This window comes from Alligator sinensis, unplaced genomic scaffold, assembly GCF_000455745.1.
Source record: "Alligator sinensis unplaced genomic scaffold, ASM45574v1 scaffold225_1, whole genome shotgun sequence".
Classification (NCBI taxonomy): domain Eukaryota; kingdom Metazoa; phylum Chordata; order Crocodylia; family Alligatoridae; genus Alligator; species Alligator sinensis.
In genome coordinates, this window is record NW_005842180.1 from 1,006,617 (window position 1) to 1,011,635 (window position 5,019).

General features: G+C 49.0%; 1 protein-coding gene across 2 annotated transcripts in view; it reads right to left on the reverse strand.

The window, feature by feature from the left end:
- MCC (MCC, WNT signaling pathway regulator) overlaps positions 1-5,019 on the reverse strand; it is a 362,568-nt gene that overhangs the window by 208,702 nt on the left and 148,847 nt on the right. The gene's annotated exons all lie outside the window — the stretch shown is intronic.

Sequence of the window (5,019 nt, forward strand, 5' to 3'; positions counted from 1 at the left end):
CACTGAGGCCCAAGTTTCTGAAATTCACTGGATTTTTTAGAAATACTTTAAATATAAGCTCTCAGTGCTGCCAAACATATGCATCTCTTTGGACCAAGAAAAACATAATCTTGGGGGAATCTGTAAATAATTTATCCCAGAGAAATTCACATACCAAAAATGTTAGAACATTACACAGGCAGCAACAACAAATGTGGGTCAGCTTGTAGTGGGTCAAAGAAGCTGAAGTATTCAGTGCATAGATAATGTGAAAAGCTGAATCTACAGACTGAAAAATCCCTGAAGAACAAAGAAACCAAATGCCCATTTGGCTGTTGGGTAAAGTAGATCATGATATTTCCTGGCAAAGCAGATAAAGAAAGTGAGCAAGAGGGAAAGTTGACTGCATCTGTTGGTTTGAGTGATGGCTGCTAGGGATGTTATGTTAAGTGTGCAGTAGAAACAGAAAAGACTTATGTTGTACCAAACAGGTACTGGTAGTGAAGTCAAAGAGAGACAAGATCCAAGGCTCATATCCTTTTAATGATTTAAGAGTAATATAACACTGGAGCTTGTTTACAGAAACACAGGAGGAATTGTCCAAAGAGTCTAAGGAATTTCAGTGCCCTTGCTGATTTTAACAGTATTTGGACATCTTGAAAATTCCATTTGTAAGCCATTAAGAGAACACAGTTATTTCAGTGGAGGTATAGAGCAAGATGCTATAATTTGAGGGCTCTCTTCTCCTTCTAAGATGTACATCACAATGGGTAGAAACAGACGGTACATTTGGGCTGTCATAAAGCTTTTTATGGTGACACAAAGGCCAAGCAAATGGATGTCTATATTCCTAGTTGCACCAGAAATGGCCAAAAATATTTTCTTCGATCCTCCCAGTCTCGGGCTATGGGCTGAGGAGGGAGAGGAGAATCCACGTAGTAAACCAAAGGCTGTGGCGTTGGTGTTATCGGGAAGGCTTTGTCTTCCGTGACCACAGTCCGCTCTTTGGTGAGAGAGGCAGTGAGCTGCTGGGAAGGGATGGCCTCCACCTCTCTGCTGGGGAGGAGGCTCTTCTCAGCCAGATTGGCTGACCTGCTCCACGGGGCTTTACACTAAGCCCACCAGGGGATGGGGGGACTACTACCACTGCTGGCCTGCTCAGCAACCCTTGCAAAGCCAGCAGGCGAAGGCCCTTAAGGGAACCCACCCCTGCCCCAGCCCTGGAATGAACTGTAGGCAAGGCCAGGGCCCCCAAGGAGACACTTGCATGCCTATACACAAATGCCAGGAGCTTGAAGAATATAAACAGGAGGAACTTGTCCTCCTGCTAAACGCAAATAACTATGATGTCATAGGGATAACGGAGACCTGGTGGGACTCCGCCCATGACTGGGCCACAGGTATAGATGGCTATACCCTGTACAGGAGAGACTGAGCTGACAAAAGGGGCGGAGGTGTAGCTCTTTATGTCAAGGAAAGCTACACATCCCTGCAAACCGTCATTGGCAACCACAGTGGAAGACTTGAGACCCTCCGAGTTAAAATCTGTGGGGAACACGGCACAGGGGATACTATAGTTTCATAGTTGGTAGGGTTGGAAGGGACCTAATCAGGTCATCAAGTCCGACCCTCTGCCATGGGCAGGAAAGGATGCAGGGGTCAAATGACCCCGGCTAGCTGAATGTCTAGCATCCTTTTAAAGACACCTAGGGTAGGAGCCAGTACCGCTTCCCTTGGAAGTTGGTTCCAGCTCCTGGCCGCCCTGACTGTGAAGTAGTGCCTCCTGATACCTAGCCTGAATCTACTCTCAGTCAACTTATGGCCATTATTCCTTGTTACTCCCAGTAGTGCTCGGGGGAACAGGGACTCTCCCATTGCCTGCTGGTCCCCCCTGACTAGTTTGTAAACGGCCACCAGACCCCCTCTCAACCTTCTCTTGTGGAAGCTGAACAGGTTCAGGTCCCATAGCCTCTCCCTGTTGCCCCCTGATCATGTGAGTGGCCCTCCTCTGGACCCATTCAAATCTGTCCTCATCCCTCCTGAAGTGCGGCACCCAGAACTGGATGCAGTGCTCCAACTGCAGCCTGACCAATGTCACACAGAAGGGGAGGATCACCTCCTTGGACCTGCTCGTGATGCATCTATGGATGCATGACAAGGTGTGGTTAGCCTTCCTGACCGTGCCCCCACATTGGCGGCCCATGTTCATCTTGGAATCAATAGTGACTCTGAGATCCTTTTCTGCCTCTGTGCTTGTAAACAGTGAGAGTCCTGGCCTAGTCATTACAGTGATTACACATGTGTAGGTTGGCTAGAGGTTAGAAGTCTCTGGAACATCTAAACTTCTGACCTTGATAAGGCTATGGCCTACTTAGAAAACTGAGGCACGCGCAGTTGAAACTTTGTTATATAACTGAAGAGCGGGAACTTTATGTTAATAAGTTATGAAGTGATAATGAATATGAGTGGTCCAAGAAAATGATACTGTTGAGTGACTTTGATTGATTGAGATGTGCAAGCAGTGATTGGACCATGGTATGATTGGCAGGTGGCATGAGGCAGCTACTACAAAAGCCAGCGTGAGGCGCCATCTTGGGGTGCATGTGCATGTGTGGGTGCATATGTGGTGAAGATTGCGTGCACCGAGAAGCTGTGTGAGCTGAGTCTGAGAGCCCGAGAGTTTTGCACGGTATTGAATCGGCTGGAGAGGCTGGGAAGGTTGGGAGTGCGGGTGCTGCGTGCTGTGTGTGTGGGGGGACACTGGAACTCTCACCTGAGATATTCGTCTTCATTTTCCATAGGACGGGTAAAGTATCACCCTTCCCTTTTGAGGTCTCCAAGTACTCCACTTGTGGAGGAAGGGATAGAAATCCTCTGCCTGGCAGGAATTTGACAGCAAGCCCTGCAGCCTGGGTGTCGGTGTTCTTGGCTGCCCCCGCTGGTGATAGGACAGTATGGTTCTCCATATATATTTGTATATAGCGTTCTGTTAAGTGGTTGTTAACTATGATTATTGTTATTTTTGGCTTCTAGTACAAGTTGGTTATTAATCCTTTGTGTTTGTATTTATTAATAGTGTGGGCCTCAGGGTGGGGCTGGGCTGCAGACCAATACTCTGAGGGATTAACTCTTTCAGGTGTAAGCGAATCGTAGACACCTGGCACAGTAGAGGCCTAACGAACCTCTGGCCATGTAATTACCACAGCCCTTGTGCCAGGCCAGTCTTCATGCTGATGAGAAGGGAGTTCCCCAGCCTGTAGGTATGCTGCTGGTTCTTCATCCCCAGGTACAGTACCTTGCGCTTATCAGTATTGAAACCCAACCTGTTCTCATCCACCTATCTCTATAACCTGTCCAGATCTAGTTGCAGCCTGTCCCTCTCCTCCAGCGTGTCCACCTCCCTCCACATCTTAGTGTCATCCGCGAACTTGAACAAGGTGCTTTTCACACCCTTGTCCAAGTCACTGAAGAAGATGTTGAATAGTACGGGTCCGAGGACCGAGCCCTAGGGAACCCCACTGCCCACATCCCTCCAGGTCGAAAATGACCCACCCACCACCACTCTCTGGGCGTGGCCCTCCAGCCAGTTAGTGACCCATCTGACTGTGTAGGCGTCGACACTAAAGTTGCCTAATTTTTTAATGAGGATGGGGTGAGAGAGTGTCAAAGGCCTTCCTGAAGTCCAGAAAGACTACGTCTACTGCAACACCTAAATCCAAGGCTTTTGTGACCTGGTCGTAGAAGGCCACCAGGTTGGTCTGACAGGACCTGCCTGTAATGAACCCATGTTGATTGCCCCTAAGCATAACCTCCTCTGCTGGTCCCTTGCAGATGTGCTCCTGTATAGTTTTCTCAAAGAGCTTTCCCAGGACCAAGGTAAGACTAATGTGCCTATAGTTTCCTGGGTCCTCTTTCCACCCTTTTTTGAAAATGGGGACCATAACGGCCCTTTTCCAATGGTGGGAGACTCCCTATGGTGGGAGTCTACTACAGACCCCCTACCCAGGGTCAAGACCTTGACCAAGAGTTTGCCAGGGAACTGGCTGAGGCCGCGTGCTCCCGGTGTATGGTTGTCATGGGATACTTTAAACTACCCTTACATCTCGTGGGAGGAGCGCTCAGACAAATCTGAGCGGTCGCAAACCTTTGTCTCATGCATGGATGACCTCTATCTGATGCAGGAAGTCTACGGGCCGACAAGAGGTAAAGTGCTGCTCGACCTGGTACTGGCAACCGGGGACGACCTAATCAGCAACCTAATGATCGAAGGGAACTTGGGTGACAGTGACTATGAGCTGATCACCTTCACCGTCCGCCGTAAAGCTGGGAAGTCAGTTAGTAATAGTTCTCAACTTCAGGAAAGCTGACTTTGACAAGCTAAGGAGGCTTGTCAGTGAGGTCCTAAAGGGCCACAACCTAAAGGGGAGGGGAGTTCAAGATGAGTGGTTGCTCCTCAAGGGAGCAATCCTGGATGTGCAAGCAAAGTCTATCCTGTCTCAAAGGAAAGGCAGTAAAAGGGCACAGCAGCTCCCTTGGTTCTGCAGGGAACTAGCAGACCTCCTGCGTCTTAAAATGAAGACCTACAAATGATGGAGGACTGGAACCACCACCAAGGAAGAATATGCAGGTCCAGACCAGAGCAGAAGAGAGCAAATCAGGAAAGTCAAGGCTGCGATGGAACTCCAACTAGCTACAAATATCAAGGACAATAAAAAGTCCTCTTTTTAGATACGTGGGAAACTGGAAGAAAAGCAAGGGCAACACTGGACCCCTGCTAAACCAGATGGGACAACTGATGCCCAGGAAAAAGCAAACTTGCTAAATGGGTACTTTGCATCAGTTTTTCACCAGTCCCATGGGACACCCCTGCCCACTGTGGGTCAGGGATGCCCGGGTGAGGGAGATTCCTTACCCTCCATAAAAGCTGACCTCGTGAAGGAACACATTGACAGGCTGGATACCTTCAAGTCAGCCGGCCCTGACGGTTTACACCCAAGAGTACTCAAGGAGCTGGCTAGCATCATAACTCAGCCCCGGGCA